The 26,530-nt window shown below is 45.3% G+C and overlaps 2 long non-coding RNA genes and 1 other non-coding gene across 3 annotated transcripts in view; all 3 read right to left on the reverse strand.

Annotated features, from left to right (window-relative positions):
* Positions 1-2,645: 2,645 nt before the first annotated feature.
* Positions 2,646-11,934, reverse strand: LOC140686693 (uncharacterized). The gene is made up of 3 exons (XR_012060495.1): positions 11,810-11,934; positions 11,502-11,631; positions 2,646-4,801 (listed from the first exon to the last, which is right to left on the reverse strand). It is a non-coding gene; the product is annotated as an uncharacterized lncRNA (long non-coding RNA).
* Positions 10,054-10,129, reverse strand: TRNAV-AAC (transfer RNA valine (anticodon AAC)). The gene has a single exon. It is a non-coding gene; the product is annotated as a tRNA-Val (tRNA).
* A 4,996-nt stretch (positions 11,935-16,930) lies between the features above and the next one.
* Positions 16,931-26,530, reverse strand: part of LOC116284033 (uncharacterized) — a 73,596-nt gene continuing 63,996 nt past the window's right edge. Inside the window, exon 3 of the long non-coding RNA XR_004193821.2 lies at positions 16,931-18,165. This is a non-coding gene — a long non-coding RNA (uncharacterized lncRNA). The remainder of the gene's footprint in view (positions 18,166-26,530) is intronic.

The following is a 26,530-nucleotide window of genomic DNA, read 5'->3' on the forward strand; positions in this document are numbered from 1 at the left end:
GCAGAGGAGATAGCCACAGACCTGAACTATATTCCAGCATGGTCAGCACTTGGGTAGAGGCACACAGGAATGGGAAGCAGGTGACATGGTGTTTAAGAGCAGGTGTCCTCGAGTTTAGTCCTATTCTATCACTTACTAGCTGTGTGACTTTGGACAAGTCACTTACCTTCTCTGGGCCTCAATTTCCTCACCTGAAAAATAAGGATGATGGTAAAGCTGTATCTACCTTAAAGGATTGCTTTTGAAGTAAATGAGGTCCCACATGTAAGGTGCTAAGAAGAAGAGCATTTGCATCCAGTAGGGTTTGTTCTTACTCTCAGTGGTACAGGAATCCAAGGAGTACCTGATAAATTCTATTAGAATTTGTCAGGAGACCTGACATTAGAAGGGCATTTCTGAGAGTACATCCATGCAGAAATCATGGACTTCCCTTCCAAACATCTTGACAGCACTAGAAGGCATTTACAGATTTCAAATTGCTAACTCATGACAACTGTACAGGTTCTAAGTTTCAACCCAATACTCTGCCTCAAGTTTTTTTTTTTAACTCACTCCTTATAGAAATTGTGACTTCCTATTTTAAACAAATGCCATAGAATCATCTCAGCAACTCCTCCTGAATGATCCTGCTTTTGGAGAAGATGTTCTCCAGCAACATGTTTGTTATTTAGGTGGAAAAACATCTGGAACGTAAGCCCTGAGTGTCCCTGGGCTGCACCTGGGCTTCAGAAGGAGGGGAGGTGGTGACTTAATTGTACCTGGAATGTTCTGAGACAGGCCACATCCTCAAACTTGTCGGAGGAACAGCTGACTGTGAAGTATGTCTGGCTGGATTTATTCGCCATGAATGATCACTGTCTCCAACTACTCCGGGACTTCCGACCACACACAGATCACTGTCAGTGACTTCTGGTCATGTACAACCAACAAAAAGTCGCTTATAGATCAAGAAGTAGGCAAATTTCAAATTCGCAAGTTCTCTTTTCCGGAATGTTCCATGCTACACAATACATGAAAGATCACAATGAGATTGTACTGAAGATGGAAGCTTCCTGCTGTTTCCAAAGTCTATTGTAAACATGGCAGTACAAACTAGAAAATCCTAAATATTTAAAACCTTAAGTTTAAATATTGGAATTTAAAGAACTTCAAACGATTTGCTATATTGGGCAAAAAGGCAGCCTTGGGAAGAGGGGGAATGGTCTAAATGATCAGGTGAGGATTCTAAAGAGACTGGAATGCAAGGTCTTTCCCTGTAGAAATGCCCAAAATCAAAGCAATACCATACATTTTTTTATTTTTCCATAAACTGATAACCTTTGAAATTACTGCTGTACATTTACGAATTTGCCAAGCATCACTTACAATGTTTTTAAAAAGTTAAAGTGTGGCTTTGAGAGAGGGCACCACAGGTTCATTGTTTTGTGATGAAGAAAAAGGAGATCTGAGTAAATGAAGAGCTTCAACAAGGTAGAAAGTGGCCATTTCCGGGATCTATGCGCTACTTTTTCACTCAGTAAGCACACTTACTCAGGGCCCACTACGCAGTAGGGTTTTATATACAGCATAGATGGGTTTCAGTCCTCTGGCAGTGTGCCAGGAAACAGATGACTAAATATTTGGGGATGACACAGCCCAAGAAGTGCAGAGAAGGAAGAGTACCAGGTGCCGTGGTGACCTTAGCGGGACCCAACTCAGCTCACGTGCAGAAGATGTCAGTTTACCCGTGACCTTGGGTGGATGAATCACTTTGCCATTGTGACACAGAAGGTTCCTTGGGGAACATGGCAAGAGTCATTCTCTGCTCAGGTGTAGAGAATTAGAGAATCTCTTAATATTTGAACAGTGCCCTGGATTTGGAAAGAATGATCCAATATCCCATCTGGGGACCTGGATCGGTTCGAGACACAGGGGAAGCTGGCGTCCAGAAGATCCTCAGAGCTCAGCGCACCCACTACAAGATCAGAGCTCCATCACTGTTCCTCAGCTGCACCTTCATTCCACAGTCAGCTTCCTACCCCTGGACTGGACCACTCTCCCTCCCCCAGCCCCCTCCAGCCCCCTCCACAAGAAAAGCATCACTCATCTCACACGGAAAGCTTACCACGCGCCGAGCACTGTGGCGCCCCCTGCAGCAGGCAGACAAGCAGTCAGAGCTGCTGCCACCTCCAGCTGTCTGTGCTCTCCACCATCCTGGGCACGGGACTCTGCAGTTCCTCTTGGAGGTAGAATGGACTTCCTGCTCCAGTGATATTGAGCTTGGTCGTGTGATTTGCTTCAGCGAAAGGAATATAGTGTTAAGTAATGACGTGCCACTTCCAAGCCCAGGCTTCAACAAACCTTGAATATATTCCCTTTATCTCGTGGTCCTCTGGCTCTGCTAGGGCAGCAGACCTGGACTAGACACCTGGCAGAGGGGAGGCATGCAGCCCGGTGACCCAGGCCACCTTAATACCAGCCAACACCTAGTAAATCTCCATCCTGTGGGGGAGAGAGTCCCAGGCCAGCCAGCCCCCATCTGACTGCAGACATGTCACTGAGCCAAGTACAGGCAGCAGTCAGGTCCAGTGACCCAAACCTCAGTGTCCCTTCTTCTTTTTTTTTTTTTTAACAGACTTTATTCTTTTAGAGCAGTTTCAGGTTCACAACAGAATCAAATGAACAGAAAATACAGAGAGTTCGCACAAAGCCCTCCCCACCCACACATATATACTGCCCAGTATATACTGCTCAGTGTCCCTTCTTAATGAGCTAAAATAGTGAACGGACTCTGACACTCAGTCAGAAACAAGTTTATTCCCCTGCAGAATAACCAGCTGGACAGGTGGATATCTACGCGAGCATCAGGGAAGGCTCTGTGAGGTCGGGGAACGGAGCCTGGCTGGAAGCCGCCGTGATTTCACAAGGTGACGGCACCGAGCCCCCCACGTTGCTCGGGGCTGACAGACGCGTGCTCCAGGAAGGCGCCCCTTCCTGGACCAGAAGCGTGGGATGGCTATTCTTTATTCTTCCATGATACACGGAAGAAATGCTTTCACTCCCAAGAAACAGGAGTTGGTTTTATTCTTTAGTAGAGACCAAGAAACAAACTGCACTCTCTCCAAGCAGTCACCTGTGGTTCATGCGTTTTTCTTATTTGCAAGGTTCCCTAGTAAGGCTTTCTTGATCTCAAGCAGTCTTGTTTTAAACGTGCAACAGTTGCTACTCCGTGTTGTTTGAACAGTTTGTCAAAGTGCAGACAAGAAGTTTCAGCATCTCTATCTGGTACGTCGTGGAGCTCTTCCGGGGCTTAAAGAGAAACGAGGGAACCCGGCTGCTGCCTGTCTGCTTTGCCAGGCCGGCAAACCTGCTGCGCTCCTTCCCCCAACAGCACAGCTGCGAGCGAGAAAACCGAACGCCCGCGATGCCTGAATCACCCGGAGCCGGCGCGTTTGTTCCGTTGTCAGTGACAATCGCCTGACATTTTTCTGATTTTCCATTCTATAAAAAGTTGGGAAAGTTGACATTCTTCTTTTGACTCATTCTCACAAAAGGAGAAGAATCCCTTAATAGGACTTTTTCCTGACAGATTCATGCCTTAAGTATAATTAAATAAGTGACAATAAAACATTGTCCTTAAAAGCTGTCTTGGTTAATGTGCACGCTAGTACTCCAGATAATCCTAAAAGGATTACATTATTACCTTATGATATCAATTACATTTTGTTTTTCTGCCTGGCATTATTTAACTTTTGTAAATCTATTTTGATACAAGAACATAATATTCTTCCCACGTTATCCAGCTAACACATTCTCATTGGGTGAGTATTTTTTATCTATCACTTCCCCTTCATTTCATTATTTAAAACTTCTTAACAATATTTGTTGCATGTTGACAATTTCAAAAATCACTTATGTCTGTATTTTATGCTTGAAATCATAATACATTTATATTCAAATGACTGATGTTTTATCATACGTAAAGCACACAAGAAAGTTTTCCACTTCAAGGTACATCTAGAATGTGCATTTATATCTGAAAGTGAATATTCATATATGAACAGTAGATCAGATTGAAATACCTTGCTCATTTTACTGCCCTGGTTGTGCTGTCTGGACATGACGGTCATGTATGTCAGCATGTGACCCTGACTGCCTCACCTGGAAGGATACCAGACGAGGTGTGAGACTGCAGGTGACAATTCAGCCCGACTTCTTCAAGGCCAGTGCTGAGGCGGATGCTAACCAGCCCATTTTGGCCAAGTATCTAAGCACCGATGTACCTCTGAACAGACTCTGTGGGGAGACAGATAAGTTCTAAGATCCGAAAAGATATATCCCAGAACACTTTGGGTCTCTACCTCGTATCTGGATACAGTTCACACAAAAACTTCAGAATCTTTTCCCACTTACTCCCACCGACTTCCAAAGCCAGGAATTAACACACACCTACCACGGTTACGGTCAGTCAAGCACTTGGCACACGGTGCTTGGCAAAATAACTAACATTTCAGAGAAAGAACGGAAAAGATGATCCAGAAAGGAGCATGAGGAACACCCTGGGGTGAGGTAATTAAGGACAGGATGAAATGGCTGAACAGAGGCCAAGGCACTTCCAGTCTTTCAGGGTCTAGGGTCTGGGGGGTTGGACCACCAAGCGTTAACGGCACAAAGACACTGTCAGGACCACCACTGGCCCGTGGGCGGGCATCGGCCGTGCCGAACGAAGCTCAGCAGACAGAGAAAGGCCAGGTCTCGCCCCAGCTTCGCCTCCTTGCACTTGTGCTCTTGCACAGTGGCAGGTACTATACAGCGCCAAACGCTGTGGAAATACAACAAAGAGGAGGCATGTCACACCACTTTGAAGGGATAGAGGGACTCTGAAGAAAGCTTCAGTTAAGCAGGCTGATTTTGGCGTCCTCAGGCAGGACCAGCAGCTAAGTCTTGATATGGATCTAGATAAAAAGAAAGTCACCTAATAGCAGTTCAACTGTTTCCTTTAAACTTTAAAAATTAACATACTTTGTGAACCTCTGGGAATCTCAATGACAAATTCATACACTGACTCCGATTGAAACCCGGGTTGGCATTACTTAAACTGTCACGAAATAACGCATATTCTATATTACAAAGCCAGGTGACTTCAAATAGGCAGTTTTGGAGTATAACAGAATCTCACATCTATGACTTAACAATACTCCCAGTATTGTCTGCTCTAAAATGAGAGTCGTGATAGAGTTTATGGAAAGATTCAAGGAGATAATGCAGACACAGTGGGGTCAAGGCTTAGAGCAACACCATGTGGAATTTAGCTTGTCTATTTCTACAGTGAATACAAACTTTTTTGCTGCTCCTATTTCCCTCGATGGCAGAAATAAATTCAAATTTTCCATCTACACGTAAGAAAGTCTCTCCTATTACAAACGGTCTCCTTTGAGGGTAAGATGAGTTTGCACTTCTTTCTGGAAGAGCTTTGCCTTCCTGACCGCCTTCCCAAGATGGTAACTGGGTGCGGGGGAGCCCACAGCTTCGTGCCGCCTCCTGTCTCCACGCTGTCTTTCTCCAGGGCTTCCACTGACTCGCGGGCTGGCCCCCAGGATGGTTAAGACTTGGTTACCCCACCTTGTGGCCGCGACATCAGGTCAGATCTGTCTCACATACAGATGCCAGGGACCGAGCAGGCACCCGACTCCTCACCACGGAGCCCCTCTCAGCCACTCGTCATCGTGACCTTGGCTTCCCTCTTGTGGTTCTCAAGAATCTCAGGCTTAACCTTTACTGTGGTACTGATCCTCCCAAATCTCTTTTTCCTCCCATACGAGGGCTTCTGCTTGCCTTTTCCCCTACATCATACCCTCCTTGGAATTCTTTATTCCAGGGCTAGCTCCCTCCTCCTTTCTTGCCCTGATCGTACTTATGACTTTAGGTACCAGTCTGGAGAAGGAAATAAAAGGGATTACCAAAAACCCCTGGGGAGTCCTGCACGGCTGTTACCCCATTCAATGCAAAAAGTACTCAGCACATTAAAATATAGCAAATAATCCACAGAAACAGTTACTGATCCAAGATCAAGAGGCAGAGTAAAGCCAAACCATGAAATCCTCCTGTTCTTACAACACAATAGGAAAACCCAAGCAAACAACGCGAAAACAGCTGACGTAGACTGGAAGCAGTCCAGAAGCGGTTGCTGACTCTCCTGCAGGATAGGAGTAGGATATTCTAGCTCTGGAATATTGACAGGGTTGGTTGCCAGTAAGGAAGGCTGAAAAGAGCAAAAAATCAGGACGGCTGAGTGTGGTAAGCAGAACTCAAAGTGCTAAATCCCACCCCCCTGCGTGAACGTGCATGCTTTCTGTAACCCCCTCTTTGCGCGTGGGGAGAACCTGTAAGTAGGCTGGCAGTTCACGCCTGTGATTCCGTTACTAGCCTGCTGACTTGGAGTTAATCAGAAGAGAGATGCTCTTGGATGGGTCTGACTCCGTCTAGTGGAAGAGGATGAGGCATCAGAGAAGAGAGTGCCTGATGCCAAAAAAAAAAAAAAAAAAACAGACAGCCAAGCGGTGGAGGGCATGTCGGGCTCAGGAGGCAGGACCTGAGGTGGCTCCTGTCACTAAAGATGGTCCTTGGCTGGGAGCTGGGAACAAAGTGGGGAGCTCAGTCACACAGCCACAGGGACATTCAATCCGGAAATTTATCAAGAAAAGGGATAACTTTTTCCAAACTCATCAGTGGTGAGCAGAAGATCCAGCAAAGCCACATCCCCACCCATGGATGCCTAAAATCATAAGCATGTGTGTTGTTGGAGGCACTAAGTTTGTAGCAACTTGTACTTGGTGATATAATATGGAGGTACTGGACTCGGCAAGCATCCAAGCAGTTCTGACCTGCCTTCTCCAGCAGGAGTAAGGGGCAAAGCGAGGGGGAAGGAAGGTAAACAGGTCCCTCTCCGCCCCCCACACATCCACACTTGTGTGACACACAGAACTTACAACACACAACTACCATCAGTTCCAGGAGAAGTAACAGTTTCCACAATACGCTCCACCCTGACCACCCCGGAGTGCAACCAGAGCCAACACAAAGCTTTGGAGTTCTTAATTCTAGACAAAAGCCCAGAGGAAAGATGAAAGGATTCTTAACTCCCCCACCTAATCACCTCCAGCAGTTAAGTAGGGATTTAGCCAAAGAGATGACAAATTAAAGGAACCGAAGAATTGAAGGCAGGTAGGATCTTTGCGAGAGCAGGCAGTGGTGGGGAGAGACACTCAGAAGTTCCTCCCACATCACGGGGAGGGCAGGGCAAGGGGAGAGAGTGTGCGATTACTGAGGATAGAGGACAATTAAGATGTCCTTCACTAGTGAGTTGATAAGCAAACTCTGGTACATCCAGGCAATGGAATATTACTCAGAACTTAAAAAAAAAGCTGTCAAGCCATGAAAAGACAGGGGAGAGACATAAAGACATATTAATAAGTGAAAGAAACCAATCTGAAAAAGCCACTTACTGTATGATTCCAACTAGATGATATTCTGGAAGAGGTACGCTGTGGTGACAATAAAAATATCAGGGGGTTGGCAAAAGTCAGGAGGAGGGAGGGCTGAAGAGGCCCAACAGGGGGCTTACAGAGTCATGAAACTCTTGTGTATGAAACCACAGTATTGGATACGGGTCATTATACATTTGTCAAAGCCCACAGAACATAAAACACCAAGAGTGTGTCCAGGGTTGCGCAGTAAGTATTTGGCAGATCCATGATTTGAAACTATTTGTTTCTAATTAAAAAATGTGTGTTCCTAACCTGACCCCTCTTCTACCTCCCTGCATATCCTTACACCCCTTCCCTAATATATCTCATCAAAGGGGGAGAGAGAGAGAGAGCACAGGGGACTGTATTCAATAACTTGTAACAATGAAAAAGAATACATGGCTGAATCATCATGCTGCACGCCAGAAACTGATACAACACTGCAAATCACCTCTACTTCAATTTATAAAAAGGGAGAGAGAAAACCAATGTTTCTGGAGTGCCATTTGATGCTTTAGATTCTTTTTCTGTTTTAAAGTTTAATCCCCACAATAATTTTGTGAGAAAATGGTACCATTCCTAATTTACAGGTGGAAAAAATCAGTCTGCCAGGCTTCAGTGTTGGCTAAAGGAAACTGGTTCAAAACAACTTTCCATGTGATTTGAACTGGATCTTGCTTGAATCCAAACCGCTTGTTTATTCTCACTGTTAAAGATGGTTCTGCATCATGTTAAAAGGACGCTACTAAATTTGAATCCAGGATGTGGAACCTCCAAGGCCAAGGTGCTAACCTGGCACTTGGCAGGTAATTCACTTTCTCACTGTCTCAGAAAACACGGTTTTCCTCTTCGGCCTGTAACATGTGGGGACAAGTGAAAGTCTTAATGTCATGGGGAGTCAGCACCAAAATTCCAGTTTAGGAGCTGTCAGGAGTCTGCAGACGGCACGCTGGCCACGTGTAGTTCTTTCTAAATCTTACCTTCAGAGGGTCAGACATTCTCCACCATTCTGAAGCCTTCAAGGAGCTCTGAAGAATGTCCATTTCTCCTCAGTTGTGGCCAGATCGTTACTTCCCTGTCAACCCCCTACCTTCCAAAGTAAAGGGCTTGAGGGATGTGAGCAAGGGCCCCTCGGTCTGGCTGCTTAGAGTCGAGCATGGACTTGCAAATAATTAGCGAGCCACCGCGGCAGTGGGGCTCTCCCTTCTGCCAGCGAAGCTCTTCGCAGGCAATAATTTGCCTCTCCCGGGAACATCAAACTCTCCTGTTGAATAACGCTGGGCTCGAAATGGGTGGCTCGGAAACAGATCAGTGAGCACCAGCTCCCTGGAACCTGTAATCCCATGTTACTGCTTAGGGAGTGGAAGGACTGTAAGAGCCATGAAACCCAGAGCCCCCCACCCTGAGACCCCTCCTCACAATGAAAAGCCCTGGAGTTGAAATTCAGGCCTCGTTCAACGCTGGGAACCTCCTCTGTGAACTCCCTTCTGCATTTAGCCCAGTGCGAACCTATCCCTCTGTCCTAGACATCTCCTTGCTAAGAGGCCTGTGCTTTGGAAATTTGTGAAGATCATTTCTTCAATATGCGATGCCCAGACTGTCAGATAAAGGTATCCATTTGAAATTGTGGTTACCAAAGGGGAAAAGGTTGGGGGGGGAGGGATAAATTAGGAGTTTGGGATTAATAGATACACACTACTGTATATAAAACAGATAAACAAGGACCTACTGGACCCTACTGAACCATATTCAATTTCTTATAATAACCTATAAAGGAAAAGAATTTAAAGAAGAAAGTACATATATGTATACCAGAATCACTATGTATTATATATATATATATATATATATAAAACTGAATCACTTTGCTATACACTGGAAACTAACACAACATTGTACATCGACTATACTTCAATTAAAAAAATTTTAAACGAAATCTGGAGGAAAAAAATAAAAATAGAAAAGAACTTCAAAATTTGAAAAAAGGTGGTATACGTTTGTCTACTTTTCTTGGTAATTATTAAAACAATCAATGCTTACTGTAGAAAGTTTGAAAATAGGTAACCCCCAAAGTTTGTGGAGGTTAAAAAAAATTGCCCGTGTAAGAATTAGATATGTAGCCATGTCAGTCATGGTGCAGAGATGGAGGGAGCGGAGTGCTAAACAGCCGTGAAAAAGCTGTAAAATGAGGGGAATCTCAGTGAACTAATGAGGAGTGATTTCCAGGACGTACTCCTACGTGAAAAAATGCAAAGCCAGCAAAAACTGTTTACAGCACGTTAACACTTTGTGTAAAAGAAGGAATGTAAAGATAAAGAACAAGGTCCTACTGTATAGCACAGGGAACTATATTCAGTATCTTGTGAACCTATAATAAAAAAGAATGCATATAAACATATAACTGAATGTTACTATATGAACTATACTGTACACCAGAAATTAACACAACACTGTAAATCAACTATATATATATTTTTTTAAGATTTTGTGTGGGTTTTTTGGCAGGAGAAGGTAATTAGGTTTTTATTTAGTTAGTTAGTTATCCTAACGGAGGTACTGGGGATTGAACCCAGGACCTCATGCATGTTAGGCACGCGCTCTACCACTGAGCTATATACCCTTCCCCTTTTATAAATAAAAGAAACGCTCAAAAAAGAAAAAAAAAACACCATATTCAAATTCAAACGAGAGGAACCATGGTCCTTGGAGAAGCAATTAATGCTAGGGCTGGGGCACTGTAAATATAAAGTTAGCCTCGAACATCCCGGAGTGCCACAAAGTAAGAGAACGCTCAACAAGTCGGGGGAAACTTAATAAAAGAACACAGGAGCCCACCTGATGGAAACCTTCGTGGCCCCAACTAGCAAATACTAAAAGCAAAATTGTAGCAACGAAACCGGACTTTAACCCGTGAACAAACATTCACGAGTCCACTCTGAGGCAGACAAATAACAAATAAAGAAACACACGCAGGAGAAGGGAGAATCCTTCCTCACAGCCGTCCTCAGAGGAATAAATGCAGTGAGACAGGAGGGAAGAGTCGTAGAAATCACAGCACATGGACAAGACCTTGTACATATTAGCTGCTACTGGCCCTAGGGTAATTCACATGCAATAAAATGCTCTGTTTCACGTATGCAGCTCAGTGGCTTTTGACAAGTATCTCCACCTATGGCACCATCACACAAATCATGATTTGGAATATTTCTATCAGAGGAAAAAGTTCCTGCCTGCCCCTCTGCAGTCAACCTCTCCCATCCGTGGCCCAAGACATCCCCCGTCTGCTTTTTTTCCCCCTACTATGCCAGTTTTGCTTTTTCTAGAATTTTATATCCTATTTCCTCTAAAAGCTTGCTGACCTAAACTGTAAAGTCAATCAACACACTCTAAAGAAAGAAAACATGTATCCAATCATAACATGCAATAATCTAGGTCTGAGCTGGGCTTCATTTGGAGCTAGCTTCTCCCTGTGTTCGTCAGGGGCCAGGGAGAAAAACGGAACCCCCAGGTCACGTCATGTGCATGGAGTGTTTTGTAAAATCATGAAAATATGCCAAGAACTCATCACAGACCTGGGCCAGATGAACACAGAGGTATTTCTGTGTTTCAAATCTTACCTTGGAGGGTCATTCCCTTTTGAGTAGAAAATGACGTAAGCCATCAATGAAAATGTTACTGAAAGCAAGTTCGTGACGCCAAACAAACCGAACTGTTGGAGTCTGGAGCAGAGGAAGGTTTACTGCAGTGCTGAGCAAGGAAGACGGGGCGGCGCGCGCCCGAGAAAACCCTGAGCTCCTCGAAGGGTGGCTGTTGGCAAAGCCTATTTAAAGGCCAGGCGAGGGTCAGGGGTCAAGGGCGCGTCATCAGCTGGTGCGCAGTTCTCTGATTGGTTGGTGTCAAGGTAACGGGGCGGTCAACTCTACCAACACCTCCCCCCACCGCACCAGATGGTCTGGGGGCCACGTGTTCTCAATCATCCATTAGTGAATTTCTTACCTTCGGTGTTGCTTTTTAGCCTCTGAAAAACTCAGGACATCTGCATGAGATGCTATGACCTGGGTCCTTCCGGAGCAGCTGCAGCAGGGGAGATGGGGAGGGGTCTGTCCCGGGACGACCCTACTCGGACCTGCTTGGTTACAAAAAGAGAACAACTATTTTACCATCAGAGCCTTCCTCTCTGTAAAATTAAATATTGCAGAGGGAGCCAGAGAGAGCCCCAGCCAAGGCATGGATCTTTCAGAAACGCTGAAGTATCACTAAGCAAATACCAAGCCAGAAAAAGCAAACATTCATTTTCCTGCCACCTCGCGGTGTGAGCCTAATTCAGCGTATCTGGGAACCGCCGTGCCCTCTTCCTGCATTCTCCCAATTCTTCTGTCCTCGAGGGATGCTGTCCTTTCACACGTGCTGCTTCTTCTTCATCAAGTCCAAGCTGGCGCCCCCGCCTGCCTCCACGACAGAGCAACCGTATCAGCCATTGTTCCTGATTTTGTTCCTAAGGTCTGAGAGCCCAAGGATGCTGCACCGTGGGAGTGATGGAAGGAGGGAGGGAAACGCATGTTCTTATAATTTTCCCACAAACCAGATGTTCCTTAAACTCTTACATCTTTAAAATATTTTCTCTTGAGAAAAAAAAAAAGGATCAGAACAGGTTTGGGATGCCAACTCAGTGAGAATTCTCAACATGCCACGAGCACACGCCCAGGCTGAGAGCGGAGAGCTCACCTACCCCTGCCTGCCATGCATCTGATAAGAGACTCAGGGAATTTCAGTAAAGCCTGTTTCTTTCATAAACGCTAGTCCTCCCATTTTCCAGTGATGCTATTTCAGTGACCATTGCTGGATTAACACGCCACCCACCCCAAAGTTAGTGAAACAACAACAATTTTCATATTTTACAGATTTGAGGGTGAAGAATTTGGGTGAGACTCAGCCGGGGCTGTCACCTGGGCTCAGCGGGGACTGTCACCTACGATGTGCACACAGAGCATCTCCAGAATGGCTGGATGTCCAGAACAGTTGGTTTCTCCCAGAATGAGTGTCCCAAGAGATTCAGACGTCTTGTAACCTCATTTCTGCCACTACAGTGGTTCTCAAACCAGGGGCACATTTGCCCCCACAGAACATTCAGCAATGCCTAGGTATACTTTTGGTTTGCACAGCCGGGGCTGGGTGGCTGCTGGCACTAGTGAATGGAGCCCAGGGACGCTGCTAAATTTCAGCAATGCACAGGACAGATCCCTATGGCAAAGAATCTGTGGCCCAAACATTGACGTGGCCAAGGTTAAAAGACCCAGCCACAGCGGCCAGATTTAAGGAAAGAGAACATGGATCCTAATTCTCGATGCAAAGAGTCAAAAAATGTGTTGGCAGTTTTAAAAACTACCACCAAGTTGTCCATTTACATTTTTTCTCAGTCAAATACAAATCGAATAGCAGGTGAGATACTCATGTAAAGTTTTTCCTTAATTCCTAATGGGGTCATCAGAGCCAGGAGTAAGACAAAACAAGTGAGCCACTTTCTTACAGCACAAAATGTGAGGAGGCACTCAGCCCTGACAGTTCACGCCACATAGATACTACACCCTCGATGCCAACCCAGGAGGCGATTAACAGATCTCCCAATGTTAAACTTTCTTTCCATTCCTGGAATAGGCCCTAACTGGTCATGATGCATTTTTAATACCCCTTTAGATTGTTAGTTAGTTAATACTGTATGTAAAATTTCTGCATCTATTGTCATCAGTGAAGTGAGCGGAAGATTTTCTTTCTTTTATAGTCCTCATCCAGTTTGAGAATCCTAGCTTCTTAACAGAAAAGGGAGAGTGTCCCTTTTATTCTAATTTTTTGGAAGAATTTGTATATGATCGGTATCTACTCCTCTGGCACCCTTCTAGGTCAGGAACACATTATGTGGAGTGAGCTTGGGTTGGGGGTGAGTAGTTAGGTTTATTTATTATTAACTTTTAATGGAGGTACTGGGGATTGAACCCAGGACATCGTGCATGCTAGGCACACGTCCTGACGCTGAGCTCTACCCTCCTCCTCACGCAGGGTGAGTCTGAACAAGTCATTTTAACTCTCCAGACTTCAATTTTCCTCTGTTGGGAAATGGAGATAATGATACCTGTCTGGCAGATTTGTGGAGAGGAGGCCAGATGGAGGGTTTAGAGCGGAAATTGCGTTCTCGATGGAAAACTGAAGTCAGGTTTTTTTGCACACCTGAGTTTGTGAAGCAAAGTTCCTACCTGCTACACACCTCTAGCTCCCAACTGGAAAAAAATGCTTCTTGAAGATAGGGCCGTGTGGCCCACTGGAATACAGTTACTAGTTGTCGTGACCTCTGGCAAATGAGACAAACTCTCTTTGCCTCGGTCCCCATATCCATAGATGGCAGTGAGGGTTTTACTGTAGCTTCTTTACTGAAGAAATGAAAGCATGCATGTTTCCCAGTGCCGCACATCCAATTAGTATTCGACGTTTATCATTTTCGTTTCCAAACTCAAACTCCAGAGGGAAAACACGGGGAAAGTAGCTATGGAAATTAAAAAGGAAACTGCAGGGAAGTAAAAAGAGCTTTGGGAAGGTGTTTGTCAGAAGATTATTAATGCTGTTACTTCTGATTATGAGGCCGGGGGTGCAGATCCCAGATAGGGACTGAGATCGGCAAAATGCGCGGTTTTCGGTTCTCTGCGGTTAGCAAGGCCAATTCTGATGATAAGCCACAACTCCAAGTTCTTGTCGGCCCTTTTCACCCCCATTTACAGCACTTCAGGCAGCAGCGGTGCAAGACCATCGAAGGACACCCACGGTACGTGTGGTTCATCTGAAAGGAGGAAGGGCGCCTCCCACACCCTCCCTGTGACAACGGGAATTTCCCACAATGCACCACCATGTGACCCCCCATGTGAAAACAAGAACTGGTTCTGGGTGCTCACTCTTCTAGACCCTCTGAGGTTCCAAACAGAAAGAAGGATGAAAAGTCAGCCTGGCTTTGTTGGCCTCGACTCACCCTAGGGTCTTCCGGATTCACGGCGTGCCTGTAATTAACCATCATGTAAGTTTCCCACACGTTGTGTGCAAAACTGCACCACTGGAGATGTATTCTTCGAAGTCCTGTACAGTATTCCAGTGCCAAGGGTTCCCTCCGGAAATGTGGTTGGGTTAACGGTTTGCACTTCCCTAGCTCACATCTTATGGGAATTTGTGAGTGGCAGGACGGAAGACTGCTCTGGAACTGGTCAGCCCCGGAGCCTCGGGCCGGGTCTGAGGGCTTTGCTTCCTCTTCTCTAAAAGGAAGTGTGAAGTTAAGTCATCCCTGGTCACACGGAACCTATGTTAGACGTTTTGTGAAACAGACTCAATTTCAAATGTTCTATCCTCCTGTTCTCATCAGTAGTCATTCCTTTTAGACCAAGAGTTCAAACACAGAGTCTCGATTTTACTTTAAAGATTAGAGCTGATCAAAGTTTCTATGAGTCTGTTAGAGAACAGAGTGAATAAGGGAGAAGGTTAGAAGGCAAAACATTTTAGGAGGGAAGAAGTGACCTCTAATTTTACTCAGACATTCCTGGCGACCCTGCAGTAGACATGAGCTTGCTGCCTTCAAGATCAAGGCAGTAGGTCCTTTCTGTTTAATCATTTCCTCGTAAATTAAACACTAAATGGTTTAGTACCTGCTTTAAATATAAAAGCAGGTATGCCGTGTGCTTGGAATCAATGGTGCGTTCAAGCTGCATGCAACAAAGAATGGATGCAACTCATTCATTCAAACAATGTCCACCAACGACTGTGGGCGTCAGGTGCTGTGTCCACCCGTGGGACAGCAGAGATCAGGGGAGTCTTGTCCCTGTTCTCAATGACCTCAGAGTCCAGGGGAAGAAACAGGTGTACAAGAAACAGAAATACAAACAATCATCAAATGGGGCTCAGAGGAAGTGAGTAGCTCTTACAGGGAAATACGGAAGAAGTGATTCCTGCCTCTTCTTGGCGGGTATTTGAGCTGAATTTGGAAGATAAATAGTGGCTCCTCCAGAGATATGCAACAGCATTTGGGGAGAAGCAACCGCAGACGTGAATGCATTTAGAACATGGTACACAAGGGGTGTTCAGGATACCCTAAGAGGCTTGAGTTTTAGAGCGTAATGTGTAAGATGGGGCAGGGTGGTGGGAAGTTAGAAGAACTGTAAGCTCGGCTGGATGATGAATGGGTGGAAACTGAAGGGCAGGAGGTTCTGACGGGATTTGAACCAGACCTAACGTCCAGGCGGAGTCAGTGAAGCATCTGAAACAGAGGAGAACGCGCTGGGTTTGCCAGCAGGGTTGGGAGTAGATCAGAAGGCAGAGATGAGAGAACGGTAGCTCCGGGGAGATGTATCTGAGTGGAGATAAACAGTACAGGGGAGGCTTAAGGAGGCTTTTATTGGAGATGGTCATAACGGGAAGGACAACAACAACTTAACTTGAGAGACGGTCATGAAAACACTCAAGAGCATCTGATGCCTGCTGTGAGAGATGAGAGGGCCCTCAGTCTCTGGGTCCATGTGGCTGAGCGGGATCTGGTGGCATCGGTGGAGAAGGGGAACGAGATGGGGCGGGGTGCATGTTGAATGTGAGGGGCCAGGCAACATCCCAACACCCTGCAATTGGGAGAAGAGCTGTAAAGGGCTCAAGAGAGACAGCTGGTGTCCAGCCCTGGACAACACCAACTGTTACCAGGGATGCACTCGAGGCCTGTCACGGAGAAGTCCCTTGGCTGACTCAGCGGACAAATGGAGACGGCTCTTGGCCCCAGACATTGCGGAGTCCAGGGGATTTAGAAACAAGGCAGATGTAGCAGAGGGTACCCCGGGCTGTTAGAGGCCATGTGAGCAGTGATGAGAGCTTAAGAGGGTTCCTAGCAAAGATCTGGTCTTCAATCTAGTGGGAGGGGGCTGGGACAGGCAGCCTAGGGGAACAAGGAAATAAAGAAAAGAACTGAAGAGTTAGTAGAAACTGAAGTCAGTGGAAGAGGGAGAGAAGCAGTTGCCACGCCTGGAAGCTGGCACTCTCGAGGACAGGGAGGGGTCCCATGGGCCGCAGTGTCCAGTCTCTGAGGAGCGGGGCCCGGGGGACAGGTGGGAACGCTCACTCAGGCATGATGGTGGAGATGCTCTTTCACAGAGTCGAAGCTCCACCCACTGTGCCAGAGAAAGCCACTCAAGGCTTTGTCACAGGGTCCTTATAACAATCAGATCTGTGTTTTAAAAACTCACTCCAGCCACTGTGTGGAGAATTAGAGGTTAACTAAAACAGTGATGACCCAGGGCAAAGACCACGCTCCCATTCAATCTGCTGGTGTGCTTTGGCCTGCGGATTGCTTTTTTAAAATTTAATTCTGAATTCGTTGAGGGCACTGAAAAATCAGGAGCTCTCACACAAAGTAATCAGGGTTACAGGCTTCTTTTGAAAATTAGGAGATCTGGCAATGCTGCGTCCACATTTCTGACCTGTCGACCACTGGCTGGAGGTTGGGCTGTCTACAAAGTGACTCTTTTGGACAAGGGGAGTCCTCTCCTGGGCGCCACAGTCTAAGGGAAACACAAAGTTTGGCTTTCTTGCTCCTGCTTTGCCGGGAAAACATGCAGAGAATGAGGGAACATGACACCAAACTCGTGCACCAGGACCCACCCGAGTCTTTAGACACAGGCTGCATTCCAGCAACTCTCCCTTTTCTCATCGGACTTTCCCCCTCAACCGCACTGTTCCCATCAGCATAAAAATCTATGGTTCTTGCTTCCGTCTTAAAAATAACTTCTCTTGAGCTGCTTCCTTTAGAGTAAGAGGGATCGCAGCAGAACAAAGCTTTCCGTAACGTTGTCCTTCCTCGCGAGTTTCTGTAAACATCTCTGTCCGAGACCTCAGACCGCTGGGTGCCTGGGAGATCTGTTTATCCTAAGACTGCTCTCACTCTTGCCCCGTAAAAGGGGGAGCAAGAGGGGGTCAGCATCCTTCCCTTAGAGCGAAGCCAGCTGCCGCCTGGCCCAAGCCCGCTCCTTCAGAGGCCACAGGGATGGTACACCCAGTGGCCAGCTGTCCCTGGTGCCACTTAAGCTCCATGTACGTGCCCCTTGGGCCTTTTTCTCATATCTTCCTGACTCTGTTTTCAAAGCCATAGCTGACCACCTCCCGTCACCTCTGCTGCTGCCCCTTGGTTCAAGCCGTGACCAGGTTTTACTTAGACCATAGCAATGACCTCTGTATTAGTTCTCAACTGCTGTACATCACATTCCCCAAACCTCAGTGGCTTGAACCAGCCACATTCACCATCTCAAGCTTCTGTAGGTGGGGAATCCAGGTGTGGCTCAGCGGGCTCCTCTCACGGGCTCCAGGTGTCCGTTGGGGCTGCCGGTCGTGGTTGCACTGTGGATGGATCCGCCTCCCAGCTCATCCGAGGGGATGCTGGCAGGATCAATTCCTGTGGGGTCCAGGACTCGGGACCTGGGGCTCCACTCCGCACCGGTTGTTGATCAGAGGCCTCTCTCTGCTCCTCGCCACTTAATCCTCTGTCGACGAAAAATCCTTGGCTCCCTTCGGACTCATGTTAAGAAAGAACCACTTTCGAAAACGAACTCCTGGACCACAAGCCTTTGTTTTCATCATCTGCTTGTACGAGAAAGCTCTGTTGAGACAGGTCAAAGGGAGACAATGAAAAAAATGAACTCCCAATTCATTACAGAAGCGTTGATGAAATCACTGTCAAATTCTACAGAGTCAAGCAAGATTAGGAAATTTAGAGACCACTCTTAGTGTCCCAGAGAACACTATTAAAATAGATTACATAGATAAACAGCAAGGTCCTACTGTACAGCACAGGGAACTGTATTCCGTATCTTGTAGTAACCTATAATGAAAAAGAATATGCAAAAGAAGACAGGTCTGTATATGCATGACTGAAACATGATGCGCTGCACACCAGAAATTGACACAACAGTGTAAACCGACTATATTTCTATAAAAAAAATATTATGGAGTAAAGAAAAGTGAGAAAATGGAGATAGTAAAGGCAGGCAGTCAGTTTTGAAGGAAATGGGCAGACTGGCACCCCAGCTGGCCAGATACGCAGGGCACAGTGAGGAAAAACAGATGCTCCAAGAAATAAATACAGTTGAATAAAGCAGTGTTATAAGAACGTGAGAACACAGGGACCCACGTGCCGTGTTTGCCGAGGGAGGCAGTTTTGAGCCGAATCTCCAGGGATGGTCCTGCTAGGCGAAGGGTTGAAGGTTTGCAGGCAAACTCCTGGGAACAGCTTCTGCAAAGGCACCGGATTCTGAAGGAGGAGAGTGCGTGAGGAGCTGTAAGTACACCTGCCTGGCTGGAACATGTACTGTTAACTATGGTTACAGGTGGCGCTGGAGTCACGGCAGGGCTGCACCGTGATGCGGATCCTCTGGCCAAATACTCTGCCTCCCTCTGGATAAGCATTTTTTTACTAGGAGCTTTGAGTTACAGAAGAAAGACTCGGTTGCTTTTATCTCTCTAACAAAAGTGACAATTCCCCTGTCATCTGATACTTAGTCCGTCATCAATTTGACACAACTGTTTCAATTTTTTTTTCTTTTTCCCAGTTGGTTTGTTTGAATCAGAATCAGAAACAGAGCAACACTTCATTTTTTGCCGAGTCACTTAAGCCTTTTTAAATCTGGAGAAGGAGCCCCCTCACTTTTTTCCCCCCATGACATTTACAAACTTGTTGAGAAGATTGAATTCAAACCTTTTAAAGTTGGACTGCCGACGAGTCAAACAAGATTGATTTCATAATTTCTGCTTTCCAAAATTTATTGAGGTTTTCTTTACTCAGCAAATGTGGTCATTTTTTTGGCAAGTGATTAATGGGCCCTGGAAAAGGAGGTTTATTTTACGTTTGGACAATCGCGTGGACGCTTTTACAGCCCGTCAGCCCAGCAGCTGCAGGCTGAGCTCACAGAAGGAAAGGTGAGCTCCAGCATGGATAAAGCACCCATCCCCGCCCGGGGTCAGCTCAGCTGTTTGCAGAACAAGCGTTCTTTTGATGGTCAAGGACATGAAGCTATTTGTCACCAAGTTCTCCATGTCCTTGGGCTCCGGGCTTTCCATCAGAATTCTGCAGAAGGCACTCAGACAACTCCATCTGCACGGGGAGACCAGGAGGAAGGGGACGATCATAACAAAATACCTCACATTTTGCCACAAACAATTACGGGCAGGACTGCTACCCAAATGATGGGGAGAAAGCCCCCATAGTCCTGAAGGATCTCGTACACTGACGGGCAGACAGCAGGAGGTTCCCTACCAGAGCCCTGCTATGTGACACCCTCAGCCAACCATGGGTGGGCGTCTCAGGCCATTAGCAGCTAAGCCGGCATCTTACTGCCCCAGCTCCTCCTTCCTGTCCACCCACAACCAGTCTGCACATGTGTCCCAGCGTGGTCCCCTAACGGGTAACAGGACAGCCCATTCTCAAGGCTCTGACCTTTAAGGGTATAACACCTTCCCATTCGTATAGAGATAAAAAGTTGCAGAGTAGAAAATAACCCTGCCTTGTTGGAGGTTTACAGGAACATTGTGACCTGACCCACATGGACAGCTGTAAGCACAAAGGCTTGACACCAACAAGTTTGCAACAATCAGCCTCACTCCTTCCCCTTCTTGGTACAAAAGGAGCCTGAATTCTGACTTGGGGAAGATGGTTCTCCAGGATATTCGTCTGCCATCCTCTCAGTCTGGTGGCTTTCCAAATAAAGTCGCTATTCCTTGCCCCAACACCTTGTCTCCTGACTTACTGGCTGTTGTGAGGCGAGCAGAATGAGTTTGGACTCGGTAACAAAGATGAAGCAGGACATAGTCAAGCTCAGAGCTGACGGGACAGGATGCACACTCCTTCCACATGGAGGGTCAAGAAGATGCAGTGAGCCCCCCTTCCTCCCCGAAACATTCCCTTGACCTTGTGATTTCAGGACAAGTCAGCCTCAGATCCAGCAGCCAGCATGGAGCATTCCTTGTCCATGTTTAGAACAGGCCCATAATGCCAGGAAATCGATGCCTCCTCCCACTGCCTCTAGGGCAGCCCTCCACCAGTAAACACGCCGGCTCCCTCGTCCCCCAGATGCCTGGGGGTGCGATGGCGTCCCAGCCGCCCTCCCCGGGAACCTGCGTTGTGACACGCCCCGCGCTGGCTTCTGTCCTGCTTCTGTCTTGCTTTTCATTCCCACGTTTGTCTTTCTGGGCAATCACTCCCCAAATAAACTGCTGGCACTTGAATCCTTGCCTCAGGGTCGCCTTCTGGGAATCCAACTCAGAAGGACAGAAAATATTTAGAGCAGCGATACCATCTTCCAGGAAGACAAGAATGGCTCTGGGCGGCGATCAGCCGTCTCTGCCAGAAATTCCATCACGAGCCGGCCCCACCCAGCTCCTCCATGCCTCTGTCCTCAGATGCATTCATCCCTCGGTCAGCCCAGGAACACTGTCTTCCAGAAGGGATGAGGACTCTTGTAATAGAAGATTTCCCTCCATTTCTGGACCACAGGAAGCAAGAATGGCCGTTTGCTCTAAACAGACTCTACCCGCTGCCTGTCACAGGACCCCAGGATGCTGACACAGGAATTCCCTCTCTAGGCACAGAGGCTCCCTGTCTGCAGTGCTGATGCCATGCAGGGAGGTACCACATGGGGATGCTGGGAGCAGGTGCACCCCTGAGCCTCTCTGTGACTCTCCTCCCGCTTGTATCACGAAACATTCCCCGTCTACAAAAATATACCCTGCATGGAACAAACCTCATGCACATACAAAGCACTTTCTCTACGCACATAGGCTCATGTACAAACTAAAGGCAGAGATGTGATTATCTCGTTTTCTTTTTCGGGACCAAGGAAAAAAAATGCTTTTTTTCTTTTCATATTCTCTTTCATTTTCATTGTAGGTTATAAGATATTGAATACAGTTCCCTGTGCTATACATATGAACTTGTGGTTAAAACAAACTTATGGTTACCAGACTGGGGACAGGGGGTGGGAAGGGCTAAATTGGGAGTTCGAGAATTGGAAATACTTTGAGACGAGGCAGTGTGACAGCTCACAGTTCAGTAGCATATACTTTATAGGACAGTGTAAAACATAACTAAATTCACTCCTGATGGACAGAGTGTTTTCCTCCCTTTAGGAAGAAAGTAAACAGGAAGAAATGTTGAAAGGAACACAGGAACAAACGTGAAAGAATTCTTATTCAATACTGTCCAGAAACCAGAACTTGATTATAAAATATTTCCAAACCCTTTAATTTAGAAGGAATGATGCAATGGTGGGGGGTAGGTGTTGCTCAGTGGTAGAATGAGTGCTTAGCACACACGAGCTCCTAGGTTCAATCCCTCATACCTCCATTAAAATAATAATAATAAATAAAACCCACATACTCCCCTCCCCGTGCTGTATACCTACCTGCATTATACAGTGTAGACTTATTGTTTATCTATTTTATATATAATATTATCTTTAAATCTCGAACTCCCAGTGAGGCCATCCATTTGTAATCTGCTTACTTTTACTTACTATATTGTGAAAATTTTCCTTTTTCTATGCATACTCTTCTATAAGATGATGTTAAATGATTGTGCAATTCATTCAATCAAAAAAGTTTTGCTGAACACATCCTGTGTCCCAGGCACCATGCCAGGAAGGAGGGATTCACAAAATTAAACAAACAAAATAGCCAACAATTTCCTAGCCCCCCACATTTGAGGAGAGGAGTCAGATAAAAAACAAGGAACAAGAAAACATGATAAATACAAAATCTGATTCACAAAGCATTATGAACAAAGAACATCAGGGATATAACAGAAAATAACTCAATTTTAGTTAGGAAAGTCAGAGAGAGCATTTCTGAGGATGTGGCATTGCAGATGAGGGTTAAAGAAAAATAAGTTGTGGTATACTTATACAATGGAATACTACTCAGCCACAAAAAAGATAAAAATAATGCCATTTCAGCAACATGGATGGATCTAGAAATTGTCGTTCTAAGTGACATAAACCAGAAAGAGAAAGATAAATACCACATGATATTACTCATATGTGGAATGTAAAAAAAGAAAAAAAGAAAAAAGAAGACACTAACGAATTTATTTACAAAGCAAAAAGAGACTCATAGACATAGAAAACAAACTTATGGTTACCAGGGAGGAAGGGGATGGGAAAGGATAAAGTGGGAGTTAGAGATTTGCAAATACTAACTACTATATATAAAATAAACAACAAGTTTACACTGTATAGCACAGGGGACTATATTCTATACCTTGTAGTAACTTACAGTGAAAAAGAATATGAAAACAAATATATGTATGTTCATGTATGACTGAAGCATTATGCTGTACACCAGAAACTGACACAACATTGAAAACTGACTATATTTCAACTAAAAAAAAACTCTGAAATAAATTTTTAAAAAATAATCATAGATTAACAAAAAATAGTAAAAAAAAAAAATGACCTCAGTTTTGTAAGTATATGCGTATATAAACACATAGCTGAATACCAAAAGAAAATTTTAAGTCCTGGAAGGAAATGTACTGAAAATTAACAGTGATTATTTTGGATACTGAGATTACAAATCATTTCTATTTCTTTTCTTTTACATCTTACTGGATTTTTTCAATTTTAATACTATATATATAGACAACATTTTAAAAAAATATTAAATATCCCAATGTAGTCATTATCTGATGAAATTTTAGTTTTTTAGTCTTTTTTCTCCTTTATTTTTTAATCCTTTCTTAATCCTACCCAAGAAAGAGGAGACTGTCATGGAAACAGCAGATTCAGGTTGAAATCCATCTACCTCCTAATGGGCTGGTGATTTGGGGCAAGTTACTCAACTCGTCTGAACTTTTACTCCATCGTGTAATGGAAGAGTGTTGAGGGGAAGAATGGAAACCATCTCACACGAGGTGGGGTACAGGCCTCGCAGAGCGCCTGCCTGCTGTCGAAGAACCAGGGAGGCAAGGGAGGAGCTGTGCCCACCTTCCACTGTCCCCGACCTTCTCATTGCACTTTTACTTACAGTCTTTCCCTTTTCTATTCAATCCACACCCCATCGGTTCCGGAATCTTAGCAGAAGCATCTTCTGGGTACAGAAGGCTGCCTCGTTTCTTTGAAAAGGCATATCTGCTCCATGAAAACTGGACCGGGATTGGCGCAGCCAGAGAAACCCAGAGTGTGAGCCTTTGGGATGCTCTGGGCCCTGCCTCTAAATTCTCACCACGCTCTTCCTTCTCTCACTGCGCCCTCTGGAGCTTTGAAACTCTTGACACCTGGTGGGGGGAAAATGGCAATCTTTGGCCTAGAGTTGGAAAAGCTCAGAGAATGAAAAATTATCATGTAACTAATAGTCTACATTGTCTTTTCCTAGCCAAAGAAGAGGTCAGAAACAGCAAAATTCGAGATGTAAAATATATTTGGCATATACCAGGGGGGAGTGGAGGGGACGAAGCTAATTCCAAATAAGAGAAAAATAAGTTTGAATTTATTTTTCTCACCAACGCAGGACAGAGTTAAAGGTTGAACTCCTACAGTTTGGCCGGCTTCTCTCAGCAGCACCAGGCGTTTCCACTTCACGTGGGAGGAGCAAAATGAGGTAAACAATCCAAGATGAAATGAAAACAGGTCGGGTCGGGGGCTGCCTTTGCATTTTACCACGTGGAGCAGGAGTGGTCCCCTCTTGTGGTTTTTATAGACTTGGGGGTTACTGAAGAAATAACACCGTCTATAAATTGAATCCACACTCACTGGGAGAAATTTAGCTAGGAAAACAAGCTAGATGGAAACCAAGCTCTTTGTTTTTATTGGGTTTTACAATGGGGAGCATTCCAAGCTTTTAAATATGAAGGTGAGAAGCAGCTAACTTTGGAAATTACCTCGGTGCAATTAAACTTTGGGGAGACTATGCGTCTACAAAGAGGAGAGCATATTTGTAGCAGAAGACTAAGGTTAGACAGATATTTTATCTTCTTCAAACCCCCAAGTAATCATCTTAATGTGATCTTCCCACCATTTCCCCGATCCAGCCTCCCCACCAACATTTCTCCATCCCCTGCCTGGTTCTCCTTCAGCTTCAAATGCCGAATGTCAGCTCTCAAAACCACCACTAAAATGTCCACTTAAAACTCAAGTCGGGGGGAGGGTATAGCTCAGGAGTAGAGTGTTTGCTTAGCATGCGTGAGGTCCTGGTTCCATCCCCAGTACTTCCATTAAAAATAATAAATATGTTATTACTTAATAACGAAAATATTAATAATAAAGTTATTTGAAAATTAATAATAAAAATAAATAATTTTTTAAAAACTCAAGTTAACTCTCTTTTCTTTTTTTTTAAATTCTTATTCCTTATTGAAGTGTAGTCAATTGACAACGTTAGTTTCAGTTACACAGCAAAGCGATTCAGTTATTCATATACATACATATATATATATTTTTTCAGATTCTTTTTAATTCTCTTTTCATAACAGAGGAGTATTTCTATAAAGTCCCTCCGGGATAAAGAAGTCACTCTTCCAAAGTTCATCTCAAACTGGTTTCAGTCCGTCAAACATGTAAACACGGCCCGGGCTCCAGGAAGACGCTGAGCGCTGCACGTAATATAAACAAGGGGGAGGGGAGGGAGACGCAGCTCGCCTCTTTCTGGGAGTCCGTATCTTACCTGGCTGGTGTACCATTTACTGCTTATTACACTGAATTACCGAGGGTAACTAATTTTTACCAGCTAGCAACCTAGAATTTGAACGTAGACATGTATAATTTGAAAGCCCCTGATTTTTCTGCTATCCTCATTTTGAGATGACTCAGAGGAAATAAATATTTGGGCTAAGATCAGCCAAATTTCTACTCATCAGAAGTATTCTTGGAAAGAGAGAACGCTGTGTTCATTTGGGGGAACTTCTTTGACAAGCCCACATACACCCCCACCCTATTTCTGGGAGGACCCTTGGTTCATGATGTGGGGGGCAGGGGTGCAATGGACAAGAAATCTGTCTTGCTTCTGGGAGGGAGATGGGTGGAAGGTGGGCAGAAGGCATCTAAAGTCTTCTTCAGACCCCCCAGTGTCTATGAGTGGGGTATCCGTGAGAACAGTTGAAAAATGGAGCTTTGATTCAAGGGTGACTTGGAGGGAAGAGAGACTTAGCTCATGCGATCCAGGAATTGAAGGATCAGGGAGCACGCTACCGATATGTGGATTCCAGTTACATCTGATGGACACTTTCGGCTGCCTGGCCTTCCTGACAACTGTTTTGTGAAGAAATTCCCACCTTCCTATAGAAAACTAGCTATTAAGACCAAAGCTATGTGGTGGGAAGCTGAAGATCAACTCTACAGGAGCGAAACTATAGTCTTCCTTCTTAAAAAGAAAAAAGAAATTGTCTTTTTAGGTCTGGATATGTTCAAAGTGTCACCGGGGGTCAGACTACAGCAGGAAGGCCCATCCTCCCGCGACGAACTTGACCTCACCGGGAAAGCTCAGGACCCCAAACTGGAAAACTACTGGTGGGTCACTGAAGCGAATACGAGTTTATGACTCACTAGAATCAGTGTTCTCGTGCAACAGTCCGCTAAGTCCGATAAGAAAACTTCCGCAAAAATCAGTTCAATGCAATTTTTAAAAAATCAATTCAATCTAAAAGAAAACGTTTTTCACAGTGGAGTCTCAGACTTGGTCTCTCTGAACAGCCCATTAAGAAGCCCCAAGGGGGGAGGGCATAGCTCAGTGGTAGAGCGCTTGCTTAGCATGCGTGAGGTCCTGGGTTCAATCCCCAGTGCCTCCTCCAAAAATAAATAAATAAACCTGATTACCCACCCCTCAAAAAATATATATATTAAAAAAAAAAAAAGAAGCCCCAGTCCAGCACAGCTTAAAATCTCCACCCCAGAGCCAGCAGGGACACTCTGCGTTTGTGGTATTTAGTATACTACCGGTTCTCCCATAAGGCAGATGAATTTTGTTGTAACAAACAGCTTCCA

The sequence above is a fragment of the Vicugna pacos genome, chromosome 17 (assembly GCF_048564905.1).
Source record: "Vicugna pacos chromosome 17, VicPac4, whole genome shotgun sequence".
Classification (NCBI taxonomy): Eukaryota; Metazoa; Chordata; class Mammalia; order Artiodactyla; family Camelidae; genus Vicugna; species Vicugna pacos.